At 40.1% G+C, this 23943-nt stretch overlaps 1 long non-coding RNA gene across 1 annotated transcript in view; it reads right to left on the bottom strand.

Moving 5' to 3' along the window:
* The window catches only part of LOC101176431, a 42797-nt gene extending 19785 nt beyond the window's left edge, over window positions 1-23012 (bottom strand). Inside the window, exon 1 of the long non-coding RNA XR_004030023.1 lies at window positions 22949-23012. This is a non-coding gene — a long non-coding RNA (uncharacterized LOC101176431). The remainder of the gene's footprint in view (window positions 1-22948) is intronic.
* Between the last annotated feature and the right edge of the window lie 931 nt (window positions 23013-23943).

Here is a 23943-nt window from a genome sequence, read left to right as displayed (position 1 = left end):
GAAAAGGAATACAAAATCACAAAAGCAAAATTAGGTAGAAAAGTGAATATTAGCTGGGCATAGTGGCTCAGGGCTGTAGTCTCAGCTAGTCAGGAGGCTGAAACAGGAGGATTACTTGAGCCCAGGAGTTCAAGTTCAGCCTGGGCAACATAACAAGACCTCATCTCTTAAAGACAAACAAAAAAAGTAAACATTTACTTAGAATGAGAAGTGAGAGCATAACAAATCACTTGTTCAATGATTTGAAAGGCAAAAGGTCATGAAAGGCAAATGAAATGGAGATTCCAGGGGCTGGCCTGTGCATACGTCCATGGTGTAGGTGGTTAAGAGCAGCAGCTCCAGAGTGGTCTCGATGAGGTGGAGGACCTGATTCACAGACCTGATCTCCAGACCAAGGTCGATAAAGTTAAATCCATTCATCAATAAAGGAGATTTATTACATGTAAACTGCAGCAATTTCATTTGTTTTCCTTTTTTTAAGACTTCATAGATAAAAATATTTACAGATGTGTCTGATCCTACATTCTAATTTGGGATCAGGAAAATACAGTTGTGTTTCCTCTTAATCATAACCTTCATCTAGAAAAGGATTCTTCTTCAGATCCTAGGTCTTACCTGCTTGGGGAAGGGAGCCTGGAAATGTGGGCCTGGGGTATCACGTCAAGATTACAGTGCCTTTACTGTACAGCACACTTTGTTTTGATCTTCTTCTCCTTCTCTCCCATCTCTCTCATGTGTGTGAGTTTTCAGATGTTATATGGCTGACAGAGAAAGTATGTGTGTAAGAAGATGTGTGGAGAGTCCTGACCCTGTGGGCTTCTCACGGTTGTCTGGGCAGCTTGGAAGAGCTAAAGCTATTCTTTCAAGAAAGCATTGTCCTGCACAAGGACAGGGAAGATTGCAAAGCCTATCTGTATCTTCCTCTCATTTCTTTTTCTCACTGTCTTCCTCACTTGTCCTTCTCTCCCTATACCGGAAGCCTACACAAATACTCACTAATTAGATCTCTGAAAGATCCAAAAGCATGAATAGCTAAGGGTGGTAGAGTTTTGGCTACTGTAACAGGAAATGGGAAGTTCAATGTCGGGGGCTGTGGGATGGTCAGCTTCCGGGCACTTATCAAATGACTCGGGCCATGCCTGCCCACTCAGCTTACTCACAAGGCCACTACTGCTCTTGGCAACAAGCTGACCCCTGTATTGGGCGGTGCAGCTGGCCAGCTCTGCCAGGCCCAGTGAGAGTGACATGCCCACGCCAGCCTGTTCACACCTCCTCCTCAGCCAGAAACTGTGGTGCGTAGAAGAGTGCTGTAGATTCCAGTGTAGGACATCATAGAACTAGTGCTTCCTGAAGCCAGGGTTCATCTAAATGGATCAGGGAGGTGCAGAAAGGTAGGAACAAAACTGACATCAGCCCCATGATGGCAAATGAGACCTGATTCTGCTGAGTGACTCAGAGTTTCATCTTGTTAACAAATATATGTAGCAGCCATTTATTCAAGTATTCATTCAATAAACAATTCTTAACATATGCCAGGCATTTCGCTGGTGCAAAAGATATAAAGTTCACATGTTCGTTTATAAAACATATGAATATATCAGAAATAATACAGTATAATGTGATAAATTCTGTAATGAAAGATAAATAAAACTTTAAGTAAGCCAAAAAATAGCAAAGATTAATTATGTGTATCTGTATATGTGTGTGGGTTCTCATTCAAACCAGGGAAATGTGATTTTTTGTTTCTTAAGGACCTCAGCGTCTCCTGCCAGTACAGCCCCTTTCCCAGTAAGAACCAGCTTTCCCCTCCCACCTTGCCATCAGGGCCACCTTCTTCTAGTGTATTTTGAATGAAAGGGGGTCATCTTACATCCACTCCTGAGGTGAGGTGGCCTGTGCTCCAGCCTCTTCTCCATGACCGCCTCTTCTTAGTGACCACTCACAGCTCCTGCGGTTACTGTCCTATCCCTCCTTCCTCTTACCAGACAGCATCTCACGTCTGTTCTTCCCCAAATATCCCCCCACACAAAGCTGCCATATGTAAAGACTTATGGGAGGGCTGAGGTTATGGAAGGGGTCACAAGATGATGCAGAAGGAAAACTATTTCAAACAAAAAATCAAATGCCACTGTTCTTTAAAATGCCATAGCTATCCTCACCCCAATAAATATCTCACGGTTCTTCTTGAGCCCCTCACCTGCCACATGCACATGACCCTCGTGTCTCTCACAAGAGACCACTGTTTGTTCCCAGCGATGCAGTCCCTGTGGTGTCTCTTTGTTTCCCTGAAGAAAACTCAAAATTCCTGTTACTTCATTCAGCAAAAGTTCAATAATTCTGTGTCCCAGCCTCTCCGGGTCAGACTCAGACCTTGTGTGCATAAATCATGGCCACACCTTGATGTCTTTTTCTTTGAGAAGCTTCTCCCCTAGATGCAGAACAGCAGCTGTCCTTTTGTTGTTGATGATGTTAAAGCATTTTGTTTTCATTTTTGTATACATGAGAGGTGGAATGAAATTAGTCTGTAGACCAGAGTCTCCTATGGAGTGCCCCATAACCAAGGAGGTATAGGGAATGATACAGAGCCCAGAGAAGGCAGGGTCCAGAGACGGATGACTGCTTGGGTTGAAGTTTTGCCTGTGAGTCAGGGAATGTGTTCTGACAGTCTTCTTGAATCCTACCACTCTTAAGTAACATGGATTTGATGTTTTCTTTTTTGCTTCAAACTTGTGGTTCTAAGCCATGAAAGGATCCAATGGCTACCGTGACACAGCAGTCTCCCAGTGTGGTGTGGATGGCAGATGCTTATGTATATCCCACCTCCTCGCCCACATGGCTTCATCTGTTTGCCAACTCAGCATGGCCAAGTAACCTGGTCACAGTGCTTCGGATAATTCAGAATGAGAATAAGCCAAAGGGAAAAAAAAGCAAAGAAAAACTTTCTTTTGTGTCAATGACCTAGGCAACATCAGGATTTTTTTTTTTTTTTTTTTTTTTAACTTAGATCATCCAGAATTTGGACTTGGGTCTTCTTTGAATGGTTTCTAGGGTTTTTTTTTTTTTTCCTCTTGTTCTGAGAGATCCTTCTAGCCCATTTGAAGGGCTGTGATTTCAGCACCAGCTGGGTTCCCTATCTTGGTTAGGTGTCCACTCTTTCCTTTATGGCTGACAATTGTCCCCTTCCCCAGCACATGGCAGGAAGGGACTCTCCTCTGAGGCCACTGTCATATCTGGGCACGTTAGCTCCCTGGCTGCCTGCCTGGCAGATATTACTGCCACACAGGGCCAGGGGGACACTGGGTTGAGCGGGCAAGAATGCTGGTGGTGGTAGCACCTGGGCTGCAGTTCACCATCTGGGACAGAACGGTGAGATGGAGCAGCCATGAGCAGATGGAGGGTGCACATCCATGGAGACTCAGTATGTGTCAAATACAGCCTCGGAAGGAAAGGGCACAGGGAGATACTGAAAGTAAGAAGGTTGTCGCTTACAAGCTTTAAGAATCCAGAGGGAATTCTACCATGGAGAAATGAATGCAAAGAAAGATGCCTAAATGGAAAGAGGCAATGAATCCAAAGCTGAGACCAACAGGCAGCAAACAACTTGCAACTCAAAGCCACCAGCCTTGCCTTCCAGCCCTCCCTGATCTCCCCTTTTCCTGAACACGTATCACATTTTCCATCTTTATCACTTGTCTTGGCATTTACATCATACCCTGTCTGACATTGTTTCCCAACTCTGGTCTCACGTGTATCCATTATGTCTTCACAGCTTAACTATGAACTCCTGGAGGGTGAGACCATGCGTGACAACTGGCAAAAGGTATGGAGAAAACCAGTTTTTAAAACTCGTATGCTTACTATATGAGAAATGATACAATTTAGCCATTGAATTGTAAGTTGAACTAAATTGAGTAATAATTACCATAAAAAGCAAATTGGCACTATAAAAAACTATTCTCCACCTAATTTTTTGGTCCAAAATTATTTTTAAGGTTTTTATAGGAGAAAGTTTTAAACATAAGCTAAAGCAGAGGAAACAGTATAACTAGCCCCTATATAAGCATCATCTAGAGTCCAGAAATTTTAATTGAATTTTTCACCACTTTTGCTTCATTCTTCCCCTTTTTAACCCAGAGTCATTTTAAAAAAACTCTAATTATAAAACCCAGATATGTTATTTACCCCTGTATACTTCAGCATGCATCTTTTAAAAATGTGGACATTTTCTTTAATAACCATAATGCTTTCATCCACTTAATGAGCATCAACTTAATATTAACAGTAGTTCCCGGGTATGATCTGAACTTGTCAATTGTCCAGAACATCATTGAAAAGAAGGCCTGTTACTCAGCCCTGTCACAAGGAGCCATGCTGGGAACTGACCTTGATTACACCTCAGGCTAATTCTTACTTGGTAGTAGTAGCAGAATCTGAGATTCATAATCACAAGCCCTTAGCTTCCTACTCTCTGGCCTGGCCATAGGACTGGCCTGGAGTCCAGCTTTCTGGAGAGAGGCTGCCAGGTTTCAGATAGCTGATGGTGTTTAGAGGGGTGTGTGTGTGTGTGTGTGCACCTAACCTAGGAGCCATCTTTGGGGGTATTAAGGTAGGAATAGATTTCAGATTTCAGGGATGAGGGATGGAATTCAGGTGTCTGTGAATTTAGATAGGAAAAAAAGATACCATTGAAGTTTTTACTAACCTCTAATGGAAATTTTAAATCTCTTTCAACTATGATGATAGGCAGCAAACTGCAGAAGTAGTTGCAGTATCTGTGACTGTCACCAATAGAAAGAAAAGTATTTTAATATCACATCACATTATTGCAGGTATTGTCAAATATTGTGAATACTTATTACTTTGAAATTTTGTTAATTCTTTTCTCACCTCTAGGTCTGGTTGTGGAACATGTCAGCAAAGAAACACACATATTATTAGATCACAAACTTGTTTTTGTTTCTACAATTCAGATAACTGTATTTCAGTATGCTTTGTTTCCTTTGTAATTCCACGTATTTTATTTTACACATTTTAAAACAATATTCTGAAAAGGAGTCTGTAAGCCTTTACCAGATGGCCAAGGAAATTCACAGCACAAAAGGCAAAGAACCCCTGGGATGGAGCCAGCCTGTGTGGAGATGCCCAGAAAACATCTTCAAGGATTGTTCCTTGATTAATTCATCAATTTCTTGAACATAATAACCAGGGGTGAGAAATCGGCCCCTATAAGGAGTCTCGGAAGTTGCAAGCACCATGTGACAGCCTGTCTCCAAAATGACATTGCTCCTTGTGTTGGCATATGAGTCACAGACTTTGGCCAGCTCTTCTGAAAAGATGCTCCAAGTACTCCAGAGTACTATAAATATCCAAGGTATTAATAGAATTCCTCCCACCTCAAGGCTGCAGTTCCTCCCACTGCCTTCCCGCTGCATATTGGGCACATGTTGGGAGAACAGTTGGAGAAGCTCAGCTCACAGGCAGAAGCCTATGTGTTCTGTAGCCATGACACTGACTTGCCGTCCTGCGCGTGGGGAGAGGGAGGGAAAGCAATTTGTCTAAACTCCCTTTTCTGGAAAATGAAAGTGATGCTACTTGCCACCTACCTCACAGAGTTTGAAGTCAATCAGCACAGTTTATACGTGCAATCTTAGGAATATCACATTGTCATATCATAAAAAAGTTACCAAGCTCTGCTAAATGCAGAGGGTAAAATTGACCAGCTGTTGCCAGAATCACATAGACGCCTATTCTTTACCTGAAAATTCATCAATCTTGTTTGCTTCTCACTGTCTAATGACTACTGGCATTATGCAATGAACTGCATATAATTGCTTATACAGTACATAATTGCTTTATATGGTAACATATCTTTAAGTTTTCTAATCAAGATAAAAGATCCTTTACAGTTATTTTTGCTTCCTACGGCCACAGCAATTTATCAGCCCTTGAATTTCACATTCACATTTGGTGCGGCTTTTGGCAGGGATATGTTAATAACAATCAAACATTAAAAACAGGCTGGTAAGTGTTCACATTAGCCCTAAACCGAAGATGACCCAAATGTCCATCAACAGTAGAATGAATGCAATAATTTATGATACATCCCCACAAAGGCATACTATACAGCAATGAGAATAAATGAACTATTGGCTATTGGCAAGGCCATGTATCAGTCTCACAAACATAAGGTTAAGGAAAAGAAGCCAGACAGTAAAGAGAACCTACTAAATTATTCCATTTATGTAGAGTTCACAAACAGGCAAAGTGAGCCTGGGGTGTTGGCAGTTAGAAGCGGAGGTTACTTGTGGAGAGGGAGCAGTGGCTGGAAGAAGATACGAGAGGGTTTCTGGATGTTAGTAATAATTCTGTTTTTTGACTTGGGTGCTGGTTACTTGGATGTAGTCATTTTGTAAAACTTTATTGAGCTGTACACTTAAAATTTGTGCACTTACTTTTCTGTGTGTATGTTAAACTTCAAAACAAAGATTTAAAATTTTTAACAAAGAGAAAAGAACAGGGTACAAAAAATTGTTTTCAAACACTCTTCTCCAGTGTACATAGCTTCTTGGAGAACTGGTGATGTTTGAAAACAATGTTAAGAAATCCGAAATTCTTGGCCAGTGCAATGGCTCATGCCTCTAATCCCAGCACTTTGGGAGTCTGAGGCGGGTGGATCACTTGAGGTCAGGAGTTCAAGATCAGCCTGGCCAACATGGTGAAACCCCTTCTCTACAAAAATTAGCTGGACATGGTGGCAGGTGCCTGTAACCCCAACTGCTAGGGAAGATGAGGGAGGAGAATCACTTGAACCTGGGAGGCAGAGGTTGCAGTGAGCTGAGATTGTGCCACTGCACTCCAGCCTGGACAACAGAGTAAGACTGTCTCAAAAAAAAAAAAAAAAAATCTGAAATTCTTAATTAGGATTTCTGGTAATATGAAAGTCACCAGAAAATAACCTACCCTGCCTTCTTTCCCTCCTTGGATTATAATCCTCTTGATTGACATATTTGTTAACCTTAGGGGGCAGATGTCATAAAATCAACCAGAATCTGTTCTAATGACTTGTTAAAGTGGCCTTAAATAAAGGGAGCTATGATGAGGGCTCCCCTACTGAGAGCCCCACCCAGGGGGCTGGGTGATGATGTGGGCTTTGCTCTGACAAGGGCACTCAGCTAAGCCAGGGCAGTCGGGGCTGAGACCCGCTCTTGTTCGGCCTCTGTGATGTGTGCAGCATGGGGCTGGGTCAGCGAGATGAAAGGGAACCTTCTTCTAATTGGTCAGCAGAGAGGGCCTTTTTTCCCTAATTGGTAGGCCCAAAGTGGGTGCCATTTGCTAAGCATGGCTGCTTGTGTCTCCTACAGGGTCCTCCTTTTTTCATCACTTCCACTGCTGGGCCCGTGTTGGCCTGGAGCAGTGTCCATGGCTCCTCCAATTGCCTGCCTTCTATTTTCCTGCTTTTACATAGGAGGCCTCTGGGAACCACCTTCTTTCTTGTACTTCTCCCTTCGCTCACACAACACACTCCAGAGCACAGCCACAGCATAACCGTAGGTTGTTTTTTTGCATTGTTGGGATACAATGCAGGAGCCCTGTTTAGGAGTCATTGAAACTCGGTTCCTATCCCAGTGCATGGTGTTTAGGAGGAGCTTAATAAATATTTTTTCAATGAAGGAACTGCAGTTTCTTCATACCTTTTTTGGCCTCTTGGGGTATTTGTTCTGAGTATCAGTGTGGTATAGTGGAAAGGGGGGATATCAGAATCAGAGCCCATGCCAGAATCCAGCAGGTTGCTCTTTAGGCCCTGGGCAAATTACTTTCTTCCTATTTCAGTTCCTCATCTGAAAAATGGGGATGATACATCTTCTTTGCAAGGGGCTGGGAAGGCTTACATAAGCAAAATGTATGCTGTTCCTTGAACAATGTTTGCACATTGCACTGCATGTTCTTCATTTACTCACTCATTCAATAAACATCCTATAAAGTTGGAATCAATGCCAGAAACCAGCCTGGCTGCAGTGACGCATAGAACAGGGTTCCCACTCTCACTGAGTGCAGAATCCTGTGGGGGATATATTTGTGATCATTAAAGGCAAATAAAAAGTTCTTGTGGGTCTTATAATAGAAATACGTGCAGGGCTATATATCTGTCTATCCATCATTTAGCTTTCTAAGCATCCATTCTTCTATCTCTATATGTACATACTTCTTCTATCAGTATCTCACATGGTTTAGATCTGTGTCCCCACCCAAATCTCATGTTCAGTTGTTATCCCCAGTGTTGGAGGTGAGGCCTAGTGAGAGGTGATTGGATCGTAGGGGTGGTTTCTCATGAATGATTTAGTACTATCCTCTTGGTGCTGTTTTTGTGGTAATGAGTGAGTGAGTGAGTGAGTTCTTGCATGAGCTGGTTGTTTCAAAGTGTATATCACCTCCCCTCTCTCTCTCTTGCTTCTGCTTCCACCATGTGAGACGCCTCATTCCCTCTTTGCCTTCCTCCATGATTGTAAGTTTCCTGAGGCCTCTCCAAAAGCGGAAGTGCTGTGCTTCCTGTACAGCTTGAAGAACCATGAGCCAATTAAACCTCTTTTCTTTATAAATTACCCAGTCTCAGATAATTCTTTACAGCAATGCGAGAACAGACTAATACAGTATATGTATATAATAATAATAAGTACTATATGTGTGTCTACTGTTATTATTAATATTGTTATAATTCTGTACATAGAAAGATGGCTGCTATAAAAATACCTAAATTTATAGATGTTTATATTATGATTATTTCTGGAGCATAGGATTTGGGGTGGATTTTTGTTATGTTTTTCTTTAATATTTTCTATATTGCTTGAATTTTCTATCAACAGCTATCATTTTCAAAAAACACTGAAATACTAGAAGAGGGATGTGAACTTATTAAAATATAAACATTTTGAAAACCTAATCAAAATGAAAAAATATTAAATGCCAAAACTGACATAAAGAATAGGACACTTGACTAAACCAACAGATTTTAGAGATTAAATGCAATCAATGACCTCTCCTCTCAAAAAATTGTAAGCCCAAATGGTTTTACAGGTGCATTCTATCAAACTCTTGAGAAGCAACAAATTCTAATCTGTATTCTAAATTATTCCAAAAGAGAGCAAAAGCTACTGAGTTCATTTTATGATATTGGTGCAATCAGATGGACATTTTACAAATGATGGTGTTTTACAAAGAAAGAAAGAAAATTATAGCTCAATTTCTCATACTCAAGTAGATGAAAAACATCTTTTAAAATATTAGCTAATTGAACCCAATAGTATGTTTTAAAATAATACAGCTTGATTAATGAATGATTCCTTATTAGGGATTCTGACAACAAAATTAAGAACATTAGTAAATTAAATTTTTTAAAATCTCACAATAATTTCAATTGATGCAGAAAAAGTACTTGATAATTTCTTTGCTTATTTATGATAAAAACTCTTAGCAAAGAGTAGAAAAGGATTTCTTTAATTCCCCTAAGTGGATTTTGGTTATATTCCAAAACCTCCACAAACATTATAGTTAATGGAGAAAATTTAAGTGCATTCCTGTTAAGACAAGCATTCTCACTGTGAAAAGCCACTATATAACACAACCAACTATATTGTTGGTAATCCTAGCCCACATTGAAGGAAAGAAAGATAAAAATGGTGATTGAAAGGAAGAAATTAACTGTCAGTGTTTGCAGATTTTATATCCATCTACTCAGAATAAACAATAGGATCAACAGCTAAACAATAAAAACTTGGTGGACATTTGATCAAACTATAAGAGCATTTCCAATGGCAAGCAAATATAAAATGTATTTTTTTTTAAAAGCAAGACACCATTTTCAATAACAACAACAACTAAAAATATCTGGTAATTAAACAAGAATACATACAGCCCCCTTGAAAAAACTTAAATATTCTAATAACACAGAAAAAAACCTGAATGAAATATTTCTTATTGCTACATGGGAAGATTTAATATCATAAAGATATTAACCCTCTCTACATATATCTAGTAGGCACAGTGTAATCCCATCAAAATTCTAGTCTGAAATTCATCATAAATTTGTTCTAAAAATGTATTTAATGTTGGGTCAGTAGAGCATTTCAAAACTTAAGCAAAAACTTCAAAAAAGCCATGTGGTATAACATTGATTCTTGATATATATCAAAATTAAATTTTTTTATTATACAGAAAGACACATGACATGGATAAAGTTAGAAAGACATTTAAAAATAGGAACAGAGACTTATAATGTTCAAACAGACAAGGGATGCCTATCTAGAATATACACGAAGAGACCAGATAAAAGAAGAAGTCAAATCAAACAAGGTAAAGAGAGTAACTTCATTTAGAGAAATGGGCAAAGTATATGAACAGGCAATTTACAAAGCAATAAACCCCAAAAAATGAACAAATCATAAGTACCTCAGTAAATTAACATAATAATGAGATATAATTTTATGCCTATTTGGAGAACATTAGCAAGCTGAATAATTCCATGTGCTGGGGGATGTGGGAAAATGTTCTGCTGATAAGAATAAGAACTTGGCACAGCCACGGGGAAGCACAATCTGTACTGCTCAGGCAAAGTAAGAATACCTGTGTTCTATAAACTGGCAAGATTGAAAGGAGGGTAAAGAAACGAGAGCAGCTGAGAAAAGAATGAGGTTTCTGGCGTAAGTGAGTAGGTAGATTCAGGTGACTATACCTAAGATAGAGAATGGAGGATGAGGAGGAGCTGGTTTGGGGATAAAGATGATGTTTTCCCAAACACCGCATGTTCTCACTCATAGGTGGGAATTGAGCAATGAGAACACATGGACACAGCAAGGGGAGCATCACACACTGGGGCCTGTTGTGGGGTGGGGGAGCGGGGAGGGATAGCATTAGGAGATATACCTAATGTTAAATGACGAGTTAATGGGTACAGCATACCAACATGGCACATGTGTACATATGTAACAAACCTGCACGTTGTGCACATGTACCCTAAAACTTAAAGTATAATAAAACAAACAAACAAACAAACAAAAACTGTAAAAAAAAAAAAAAAAAGAAAGATGATGTTTTCCATTTTGGACCTGTTAAGAATAATGCATTTATGGGACACAAATGGAAATAGTAGGTGCTCAATGAATATTAACTTCCTTCCCATCAAATAAGTTTCCCTTTTCTTCTGTGTTTAGGAAAGACAGAAGCTTAATTTGTAATTTTCTCCAGTTTAAATTCATAGGTTAGAGACCAATGTTTCTATTATTATTCCTTCTCAATAATAAAAAATATATAACACTGATTTTCAGATTATCAAAATTTTAAAGCTGTAATTAGGAACTAATGGAGTAGATACTCCTATTTTTTCCAGGTCACCTGATGTCAACATTCTTGGGAATTTTTTTTTTAAAGAATACTTAAGAGATATCATTTCAGACTGTAAAGCTCATGTTTTCTACTGCCAGAAACCCAGATTTTAAATATCAGCTCTGTTAGCATGCTATAAAATTTTGGGCAGAATACTTTCAACAAATGGGCTAATAATAATTACTTTTCATAAATGTAATTAGAATGAAATAAAATCATATAAAATGCCAGACATAGTAAATGTGCCATAAACGCTAGTTATTACCATAGGCCCTTACCTTCAATTATTACTTTATTAATTCTACATTTCACAGAGTAGTCTACACCAGCACTATCTAATAGGAATATAGTGCAGGCCACATATGTAATTTTAAATTTCTAGTAGCCATATTAAAAAAGTAAAAACAAATAGGTCAAATTGATTTTAATGATATATTGAATTTAATCCAGTATATACAAAATATTATCTTGTTAACATGTAATCAATATAGTTACTAATAAGATATTTTGCAGTTTTTTCCATTTGGCTCTGGCTCATGTGCCACTGTGACCAAGCAGCCATATATTAGACTATTCTGTTTGGAATAGGTTTGGGATGAGGCAGAGAAGAAATTTGTATAATTGCATACCCTTATGGCAACCACAAATTGGGTAAGACAAGAACTAATGATGCTTGGAAGAAATGAAAATATATGAAATTATTACCTTTTTTCTGCCATATCTAATGGCAAATATAAATTTTTTGGTGAAAAAATAGAAACAGAAATTTTTACTGGGCAACAACTATATGCTACATGCTATACATGTGAAGCCTATATTTGTGTCAAGGAACCAGGAAGCTGGAATCCTCAGACTCCAGTTACTGTCGCTATAGTTAGGACTTCCTTGAGACTTAGAACTTTTAAGTCCTAAAGAGCGTCCCAGGGAATAGACAAGCATTGTGTCTAATTTATATTCTATTCCATGCTCTTCAGCCAGGAACATTATAACTCCATGCTTTCTCACTCTCCAGGGGGATGATCCAGGCCCTCAAATTATGGGGAATATGGAGAAGTAAGCATGGAGAATGTGTGTGGCCTTGAATGAAGTGAGGATCAATTCATAAGCCACATCTTTCATGCTCAGTGACTGGGTTGAGACACAGGATGGCAATCAGGAGGCTGGCCAATAGCAAAGAATTCCACATCACCAGACTTCGTCCTTCCCATTCCTGATACTTTTGACATCTCCAGAGCAGTAGGCAGTTCAGCCCTGCCATGTGTATCTTAGGTCAAAGGGAAAAAAACACAGAGCCTCAATGTGCGATTCCCAGCCTGAAAGGAACTAAGTGTCTTCTGATATACAACACTTGAGTTTTTTTTTTTTTTTTTTTAATGAAGGCATTAAACTGACCTTCTTTTGAAATGGGCTAGACAGGGTAAACAAGGAGAGATCTTGTTTTTCCTTCGTCCTGGAAAAATAACATTTCTCGCTTTCCAGCTCAGTACAGTTGACTGAATTGGAAAGGAATCTATTTTCTCTGGAAAGACTTATTTGCCCAACAGTTGTGTTTTTGTATATGTGTGTGTGTTGGCAAGATAGATAGATTTTCCAGAACAAGGGTCGTCTTGTTCACGGTTTAAAGGGGCCTAAGAGCTGACAAGGGAATTTAATGTCAGAGACGGCTTTTGCAGACTTCAGCGTTATGTACAGATTCAGAAGCATCCTAAGTTGCCCTGGGCGCTAGGACAGGGAGGTGGTGGTGCTGAGGCAGTGACTGTGTGGCACTGCCCCACTTGCCAGAGAGCAGAGAGAAACATCTCTATCTCTTCACCTTTCTGAGTACAGTCTCAAGGCATGGGACCATCGGCATCTGTTAGGAAGCATCTGTGTTTCTATTTTTCATATATAAAAATTGTTCCCCAAAAAAGTAAAATGATTTTTTAATAAAGCCATGTGGAAAAGCTAAGAGTAGAATTTTCTCCTCTCCCTACAACCGGATTTCTTTTCCCACCTGGGGACACATGTTTTGGAATCAAGCAAAGAACAACATGTAAATCCCTCTGTGGCTGAATGAGAGAAAACACTGATAGATATTGTTAGGAGTCCCTGTTTTCTGCCTCCTTCTTTTTTCAGCTCCATAAAAGACTAGCATCACATTGGAAATTTTAGAGCAAATATGTCCTACTTTATGGAAAATGGTTTTCACTACTTTTCATTTTCTCCCATTTCATTTCAAGCATTAATATAATATAAATTAAAATGGTATGTTTTGGGATATTTTCTTGAAAACATTTCTTTGAAGGTGAATTCAATCTACTCCTTGTCATAGAACACCAAAATAAAATATATCTGAAGATGAGTTTCTTTCCCTTAATTTTTTTGTTTCCAAGTCACTACTTGCTAAGCTCAACTGACAGCTTGGCTGGATTTTGCACAAATGAGTTTTCACTCAGCTGGTCTTTGCCTTGCCAGGCGTGGCTGGCCAATAAAGGAAAGGAAAGGGAAAGAAGGAAAGGAAAGGAAAGGAAAGGAAAGGAGAGGAGAGGAGAGGAGAGGAGAGGAGAGGAGAGGAGAGGAGAGGAGAGGAGAGGAGAGGAAAGGAAAGGTGTTTTTCCTTTTAGCATGAGCATTAAAACTTTTACCACATTTTCCATTGCCCGGTGTCTGTTTTCAAGAAAGCACAGGCCAGCAGAAACCAGAGGAGTCTTGAGATTTCCCCTTTGTAAATGTTGGATCCCAGCCTCTTAGTGCATTTAATTTAGCAAAAATCCACATAATCAAATGAAAGGAAATATTTTTCTTTGACGGCAAATTGCTTCCCTGAGGAGAAGCCATCTGATGGCATCCACTCTGAAGTGTTGCTGGAAGATCTCACTGCCCCTGGGCACCATCCTTCAGGACTAGGCTGTCCGCATTCCCAGGGCTGATAGGACTAGGGCTGAACAGCTTTCTACTTTGTTTGTTTGTTTTTTTTTGAGACGGAGTCTCGCTCTGTCGCCCAGGCTGGAGCGCAGTGGCGCGATCTCGGCTCACTGCAAGCTCCGCCTCCCGGGTTCACGCCATTCTCCTGCCTCAGCCTCTCCGAGTAGCTGGGACTACAGGCGCCTGCCACCACGCCAGGCTAATTTTTTGTATTTTTAGTAGAGACGGAGTTTCACTATGGTCTCGATCTCCTGACCTCGTGATCCACCCGCCTCGGCCTCCCAAAGTGCTGGGATTACAAGCGTGTGCCACCGCGCCCGGCCCAGCTTTCTACTTTGTAAGTGTACACTTTCATAAAGCATTTTTAACTTTTATAAAAACATTTTTATTGTGTGCCAAAGTCCATGTATTTGGCAAAACTGGAAATTTCACTAATTCCTATTGTGTTCTTTCTTCCCCCAGTAGGAAGCTGATTGGGACTGAATCTGGGCAGAATGTCTGTCGCACTTGCTTTGAAGTTATGAGCACAGCAGCACCAGAACGATCAGCAGGCATCTCCGAAAGTTTCCAGGGCGGGGTGTGGGCATTTTCTTCTCAGTCTATTCTCCAAATATCTACCCCAGGCCTGGTGTTAAACAAATATTAATTGGAAATGCTGATCATGAGATCAAAGGAATAGAGGAAAGAAAAAAGGCAGCTTGCTGCACATTAGCAAAACGTAAAACAGGGCAGACTTGGACCTAATTTTCAGTTACTGAAAATTGAAAATTATTCTCGCAGGGCTCCCAGACAAGTCAAGCTTGGAGCCTGTCTCTGCCATGGTCCCTTCTCTGAGTCGTCTCCAGTGGTGCCACCTAAACTCTGCCCCTTTGTCCTTTGATCAGTGCTCTTTCTTTCCCATCCCCATAGTGCTGAGAGCCTTCCCAGGTAACCGCTTCTCTTGCCTCACTTTCTGTCTCCTCACCTCCAGTCAGTGGCCTCAAGGGTTGGAGAAAATTAAAAACAGCTTGCACACCAAGAAGCCCACAATCTCTAGAATGGAATATTAGTTAAGGGTTAATGAATCCTGCACCCTGGGTTTCTGAACAAAGGACAAGAGGCAGTTGCCTTGAGTTGTAAGAGACAGAATTAAAATGGGATATCGAAACTTGCTATGTAACTGTCAAGGTTGGTTAATCTCAGAGATGCATTACTTATTCCAGTTGTGGACAATCTTAATGCCATCTAAGAAAACAGACTATCTAAGCAGCTGGCTTCAGAATTTCTCCTACCTTGATGAGCCAGCCTGATGCAAAGAGTTGAGCAAAAAAGCCTAAGGAAAGTTATGGAAGGAAAAGATAGGACAAAGACAGGGTTGACTTGCTCTGCATAAAAAAAGGAAAGTGTACTATTTTTTTACTAGTGAAAATCTGGGTAGAAGGGTGGGGAGATTGTTGAACCACATGGTACAGGCCCCAGTTGATGGGAAAAAATTATATAACATCAATTTTAAATTGTTTTAATTTGTTGGAATTGGTATCATATAAACCCCTTTATTTATCCAAGTCTTCAGCAAAGGATCTAAAGTACATATAAATTACAAAACAGAACAGATAAAGACGTGTGTGTGTGTGTGTGTGTGTGTGTGTAAGTTAAGGGAAGGGATTGGATTTTTGACATCCAGATCCACACGTTAGAGAAAGCCCACAGTGGGCAACGTGGTGATACACATATTTATACATAGATTTAATATTTCTGTGGAAAGAATTGGAACCTGACTGGCAGTATGTAAAGCTACACCTTCCCTCTCCATCTAGAATCCAGGAGGAGAAAGGGGTGCAAGCATCCCTCAGATGAGAATATGAGGCAATTCATTTGAAACTCAAAGGACAGATTTTGGCTTTCTCTGAGACTTTGGGTAAATTAAGAGGACATTTAGCAGAGAAGGGGAAGGTGCCTGGGCAGCCATTTATCTGACTTGGTTTGAATCTAGTATTATTCTTGGAAAAAGAGCCTATACCAATAGAATTATTAAACTTCTGTCCAGCACTTTGACTATATTAAAAGAGAGGTTGGCTTTCTTTCACAAAAATTTATGAATCACAGACATATGGAATCACCCAAAAATGTTAATGTTAGGAACCTACATTTGGCAAGGGTCATAGAGCTATAAATTCAGCCTCTGGAACCAACTGCATGAACTTGACCCCACTTACTTATATGTGGGGTCAAGTTCCTTAACCTTTCTGTGTCCCAGTTTCTTCTTCTGTAAAATGAGAATAATCATAGTTTCTAGCTCACAAGGTCCTTGAGAAGATTAAGTAAATGTGCAAAAAGCATTTAGAATAGTTCTAGCACATTCAGAATCTGAATTATTACTCTCTTACCTTCCTACAAGAATCTGGGAAGGGGCCTGTATGCTAAGAAATGTAAGCACATTATCTCAATCCTCCCAACAATTAATTTTCTTAACAGTGGGGGCATTATTAATCCTGTTTTTTGTTGTTGTTGTTTTTTTTTTTTTTTTTTTTAACTAAGACCTGAGACCAAGGAAAATAAGTAACTTGCCTAAGGTCACACAACTAGCTAGAAGCAGATGCCTTTGTAGGTCACTGATTATGTAATTTACACAATAAAATTAGACTTACTGATTAAAGCCCACACAGGGAATAGTGCAATATCTTTTACAGTATTTAAATAGAAAAGGAAAACCAAACAGGAAATGGCTATGCTAAGTGCATTAGCTCAGCGACATACCATTTTAAATGGGAAAGTGTGAAATGAAATGAAACGGTTACAGTTAATCTCTGAGCAGAAAGTCCACAGAGTAAGTAGTGTAATCGAGCTGACACATCTGAGGGAGCCTGCATATCTCTCAATTTGTGGTCTGTTACTGCTTGAACTTTTCAAAACCATATTAAGGGTGGATGTAGCCAACATCTCAAATATTAAATATATTTGTATTACTTGAAAGAGAAACAACTTTTCTCCTTAAAGCTATGTTTAAAGCAAAAGTTCCTTTTTTTCTCTTAACCACTTTGAGCAAGCCTGGTTTACTGGAAGTCAGCTTTGATGTCCCCCTTGTGGTTTACAGGCTGCTGTTGGTAACAGTTCTAGGGGTGGGTTCATTGAGTACCTCCTGTTGTCACCACCATGCTAGACATTTGGCATCCATCCTCTTTCCCAATCCCCACAGCCAATTTCTGCTGACGTGGTTTAGCACACAGCCCTGTTCCAGGTGCACAGGAGATCTATCTTGCTGCTGAGCCAGTGTAGAAAACAGTACATGATTCACACTGAAGGCACAGTTAGAACATGATCAGGCCAAAATCTTTTCCTCTCTTGTTTTTCTCTGGAAGAGTAGGGAGCCAGACTACATAGCCTAGAGCTTCCCAGCTCGTGTTCCCCACAGAGATGAGTTACAGGTGTATGGAGAGAAAAATGTCTCTCACCCCTCAGGGTGGCTGGGCCAGGCTTGTAACCACCCAGTCCCCAAGGATCAATGGCCTCTGTCCATTACTCCAGTGTGCCTTACAGATACACCATGTGGGTCCTGTGAGCACACACACTGCCAGGGGAAATGGCATCATTTGGATCTGACATCCTATCTGTGGGCATAGCAGGAAAAGCCAGAACCTGGAGTCAGGAGCTGTATCCCAAACCCATCCCTTACACCTGTGTGTCTTTGAGCAAATCATCCAAACTTTGACTGCTTCTGCTTCCTTGGGGATTTTTCTTCTTCATCTCCTTTTTTGTTTTGTTTTATTTGGTTTTACACTGGCTTATTTAGGGTTATGCAAAAGCTGTGATTCGAGGTTTCCAGGCCCTTTCTGACTTTGGCCAGAGCAGCTCCCTTCGGTTTCTTTTACATACTGGGATAGCTGAGGGACCTCCCCTGGAGAAGGGATTCCACAATTGTACTGCCACTGGGCTAGTGACATCCATACCCCCTTTCAGTGCTCACCTCCTCTGAGTCTGTGAAAAACTATTTCCTATCACTCTGTTAAAAGTAAGTACATCAGTGCACTTTAGGCCAAAACTTTTTCATTCTTAAAACAGATTGTTTTTCTAATCTGGTAACTTGATCATTTGGTTTTCTGAGAAAGTAAATCCTCTAGGTGAGGTAAAGGCTTTAACGATGTGGGTGTAAAGTCACCCAGTGGACGGTGAATACCTTCACTCCTCCTGGAAGATTGTGAGTGTCTTTTGGGAGCATAGAATGCCATCAATTTTATCTTCAGGTGGCTTGTTTCTCCCCCTCCTTGTTAAATATTATGTGACTGTGAGCTAATTTTAGAAAAATACAGTCTGCAGGATTTGTGCTGTTCATTTCTTAACCCAACAAATAATTGCTAATGGTGACCATTCACTGCTTGCCCAGCAGTCTAGGTTTGACTTGTTGTGGGTCAGGTGATCTCTACTGACTCTTGCTAACACTCCCTTTCACTCTGCATGGTGGGAACCTCCTCTCTGCTCCTCCTCCAGCTGGGTTAGTAGAGATTCAAAAATGATTCCTCTTATTCAAAACAGAGAACTAGGTCAAAACAACCTCCCAGAATCTCTGTTTCTGAACCTTAAGGTGGTTAGTAGTAAATAAAGGAGAGTGGGCCCTGAACGAATTACAGGATTCAGAATCAAACCCTGTAGCTCAGCCCTGATTCAATCTTGGATATTAATTTGTAGAAGATTCTGAATTCATGCTTTATCCTCTGCTTTTGTGTAACTGTGGCTTATAACAATTTGATATTGTACATTAAGATTTTTGTCATTGGCCTGCATCTTGACCGCTGCGGAATGTTGCTTGCTGGGTCAGAGATTAGTCTTTGAGGCAAGATTTAACTTGACGAATGAAGATAACTTTTAGGTACAAGGCTCCTCCCTCATCATTCACAAGCATGATTTATTCACTCGTTTCCACACACTGGCTTCTGTCTCCATCTGGAGAACTGGAAAGAAGGGTCTTGTTTATATAAGGTGGTTGTAAAATGAATCCACCCCTACAAGGCCTTCTCCTTTGCCACAGGAAGGACTCCCAGACATGTTCTGCACCCTATAAACACACCCTTTCATCCACACTTGGCACACCTTCTCCATTTATAGGCGGTGAGCTCCCTTACTCTATTCTGACCTGGTAATGCTTCTTTCTTCATTTGAAAACTTGATGTGGTTTCTGGAGTCCGTTCTCTCTTAATCTCCAGCCAGAACATGGTAAGGTCCCATTTAAACACAATCTTTTCCAAAACCTTCACTGACCTCTAGGTAGAAATACACTCTCCTTCCTGTTAGTGCCTATGCTATTTATCCATATCCTCTCTCCTTGTATGTATCACTTTTTACCTTAAAATACAGTAATTTGCTTAGTGCATGTAGCACTCCCATTATTACTATAAACTCCTGAAGGGCAGGAGCTCTGCATCTCCATCAGGACTGGGACTAGTGTGAGGCCACTGAGGTGTTTACCTCAGACACAAAATTTAAAAGGGCCCCCCAAAGTCAAAATAAATAATATTTTAATGGGACTAAAAAATGAGTGCAAAATCTGTGATGAACTATATGTCAACATTGTGAATAAAGACAGGATCAGTATTTTTCCTTCTACTTTCTCTTTTCCTTTCAATTTTCTCCTTTTGCCTCAGGCACTAGTATGGCCTGGCTTAGCACTGTTACTGATTCTGTCTTTATTACAAATTTTTTTTTTGCATTACTTTTGACTTCTTGAAATATTGCATTAAGGTATTATTTATCTTGATTCCTGCTTTTTTGTGTGTGTCCCGTTAAATGATGCCCCTGGGATAAGTGCCCCACTTGCCTTACCTTGGGCCTGGCTCTGATCACTACGGCTACTAGCACAGATCTTTGCCTGTCAATATGCACTCAATCAGTATTTCATGAATGAATGAATGAATGCAAGCAGAGATAATTTCAGGTGCTTTTCTCTATTCTTTTTTTCTAAAAGCAAAATAACATCTAACACACAACCCAGCGTCTACCAGCACAGAGACATGCAACAGTGAGGAAAGTTATAGTGGTCTCAGGTGGCTGTCTGGGGTCTCAGTCAGCACTGCTTCTGCCAATTAAAATTATTTGTCCCAGGCTTCTTTCACTGTCACAGAGCACCCTCTCCAGTCTTGCTTGATTTCATAAGCAAACAGTTCTCAAGGAGTTAAATAGCCACAGAGGTACAGAATTATCTTTCACCGTCTTCCAATGAGTTGTAAGTCACAAACAACAAAAACAGCCTCTTGAGAAGCCCAAATATTGAAAGCAGTGGTCTACTAATGCATTTCTGCAGTCAGAGGAAGAAGGCAAATGGCTGGAATACCAAGAGGGATGAGATCTACCTCTGCCAGTTCCACTACCCAACATGACAGAAAGTAAATTTTCATCTCTACGCAATAGCACAGACACGTAGGAGGGATTCCTAACTCTCACAGGAAAAGGAAACAGGTCATGAAGGTGTTAAGTCTGAGACTCACACATACCCTGAAGATTGTAGTTGATTTCTCAGTGTATTCATCACCATTTATCTTTAAAAGACAAGCACAACCATTTGTGAAATCCTCTCACAAAATCATCTCTAGAAAGTTGAGCCTGTAATAACAAAATTATTTCTATGCCTTGGTAGAGGGCCCACGAAAATAATATTTTTGATTTAGTTACAGGAATTCTCTTCAGCAAAAAATACTGTTAAAGTGTTTTCTCTGGGCTCTGTCCACCTAATAGTTACTGTTTCTAAGTGGGGAAAATGGATTTTGTTCTGTTACAGTTACTATGATTTATACTTTTTTGTCCTGTTATCAAATTATTGTTAACCATTATCTACCTTCACTCTTTTTAACCTTAAATAATTCGACTGTGCAAAAGTTATCTAAATTACTTTTAAAAAGAATCTAAATAATCTACTCCCAAATCCAAATCTAGAAGAAAGAAAATGATTCTTAAGAGACTACTTCCTTGTGTCTCTGACAGTCTTCAAATCACTTACTTTCCATTTAGTTTCTTTGCAGTTTCATTGTGAAGTGACTGAAACTTCATTTCTATTATATTCTGGAAATTTGCAGATCTGAGATCTAGCAATATACTCATTTTAAGAAATTACCTTACAGGAAAAATGTTGAGACCTTCTCTGGAGTGTTCCTAAACCAGCTTTGCTAAGGTGTGGGGTTTGGAATCCACATTTAGTGAGGGCCTGCTGTATACTCACCACCATGCCTGGCAGCTTCTGCTGTCATCTCATTTCACCTTTTGAAAAGTCTAGAAGGAGAGCAGGTATTGTCAGGCCCATTGTGAAGAAATTAAAAGCAAGACTCAAAGAAGCTGTAATGTGCCTAGGATCATAAGACCAGTAAGCGCGGGTGAGGCCAAGGCTTGGCCTGGATCTCTTACCTCCACTCCTTATTTCTTGTCACATTGTGTACCAATGTCTGGTTATTTTCCCAGCCTGCCATTGATCTTAGAGGGAAAATTCTGCACTGCTGCTGCTCCAAGAGATACATAGGATGCATTGATCCAACCCAATGTGTTATGTGGTTGATTTCTAAGGTGAAGTGAAATCAGTTCCAAAAAGGTTTGAAGGATTATTTCAAACCATTTGAAGAGATAAGCACTGTCCATCCAAGGTTAAGACCCTATGTGTACCTTTCCTGGAATTCCATATTTATCAGAGACATTTCTGTCTCAGAAAAGTCTCCCTAATTTCCAAAGTGGCTTACAAAGAATAGGTTCTAGATCATCTTGAAAAAATTGGTCAGGTGATTGTGTATAAGAAAGAGGACAATTTTATATCACGAAAAGGAAAATGCACCAACGTTTATATGTTTGAATTCAACTGTATGTTGTGCACAGTTGTGTGTGTATTGGGGTTGGAAGAATATGTGTCATGGAAACTGAACGATGCTGGGAAATACATCCTAATTACTCAGTACCATATGTTTTTTATAAACAAGCAAACAAGAGTCATGGATTCAACTATAATGGATAAAAATCACTCAAGTTAAAAACAATACAAGGAAGTAAAGCAGAATAGCACAGTACAGTAGTTAAGCATGAAGTAGTTAAGCTTGAAGCCAGTTGCCTGAGTTTATAACCCAGTCTGCTAATTACTAATTGTGCGACATTTGACAAGTCAGTCACTTAAAAACAAAATAAAACAAAACAAAACAAACACTTTGTTCAATATTCCCCTCTATAAAATGGACACAATAATAATAAGTATGCATAAGGATGTTGCGAAGGTTAGATGAGAAAGTGCAAATGAAATGTCTGATACTTCATAGAAGTGTGTTATAAAAGAGAAAAATATATATACCATTTTTGAGCTCCTTCTAATAGAATAATATATTTCTCAGGTTCAAGAAGCTGGGAAAGAGTTAATCACAACAGAATTGTCACCATGCTAAGAGAGAGAGCAAGTGATTTTACTACTAGAAGCCAGTATGAACCCAATAACGCAGTATGGGGAAGAGAACATCTAACCAATGCATAATAATTAGGATATTGTTGAGACCCAGGCCCTCCAAGCTTCTACATGCCTGTAACAATTAGTAGGTCAATGACCTTGCTCAGTGAATCTCCACTCATCATATGGGAGGCACCAGCAAAATGAAGAAAAACCCGCAGACGCCCTTGTACAAAATGCAATTAAAGTGGAAAGACCTAAAATAACGTTTCCGTTGTGCCCTTCACTTACATTGGAGAGTCAGGGCCAGACTGGGAGGCTGGCAGGGAAACAGCTTGGCATTGCAGGCCACCTGGGGTCCATTTGCCAACAGGACTTGTGGCTAACATCCTTTGATAACAAATTTCCCAGAGTCACAGGGCTCTTTCAGATCAGCATGATTCCGGGTCACAAGATAGATGGGAAGCCACAGAGCCCCGGGTCCTTTCCATGAAGTTAAAGATTACACCATCCATAATGAAACATCTTTGTATTTCCTCGTGGCCACAATTACTTAGTCACTGATTATACAATAAACTCTTCAGAAATAATTCACAAAGATGAGAAATCAAACCCCACCCTTTTATGATCCGAGGCATGAACCAGCTCCACCTCTTGAGAGAGGGAGGTAAAGCCTATTGCACATCTTCAGCCCATGGTATTTTCTGGCAAATGTGGAAGACCCTCAGTATTGGAAGGTGGTCTGCAGTTCCATAGGGAGACAGTACAGTGGGTGCCTGCCCAGGAATGGCAGTGCCTGGCTTCAGATACGATTTCAACCGATCAGCTCTATAGCACTAGGCAAATTACTTAATTTCCTATGCATCTCAGTTTCCTTATTCACCAAATGGCAGTAATAATTGCACCTACTTCATAAGGTTGTTGGACCTGGCACACTGTAGTTGCTAAATAACTGTCAACTATAATGCCTATTCTCCTGAGTTGTTCACCTTTTAGATAGCCTAGCAAAAAGTTCTTTGAAAAAATGACAATTACCAAAAAAAGTCATATTTCGTATAGATAAAATAACTCACATTGTCCCTTACACATGATAGGGACCTTGCCCATGATTGTGGCCCTTACACAATCTGGATAACCATTTGGGTTTTTATTGCTACGTGGTGCTTCTTCTGCAAATGGTATTGTCCTTTGTGAACCCCACTGCTTTTACCTTATCATTGGCAAATACTTTTGGGGTTTACTCGAAATGTATTCACTGGCATGGGGAGTATGGATGGGGTCCCTCC

This window comes from Nomascus leucogenys, chromosome 5 (assembly GCF_006542625.1).
Source record: "Nomascus leucogenys isolate Asia chromosome 5, Asia_NLE_v1, whole genome shotgun sequence".
NCBI classification, from domain to species: Eukaryota; Metazoa; Chordata; class Mammalia; order Primates; family Hylobatidae; genus Nomascus; species Nomascus leucogenys.
This window is presented reverse-complemented; position numbering and strand designations above follow the sequence as displayed.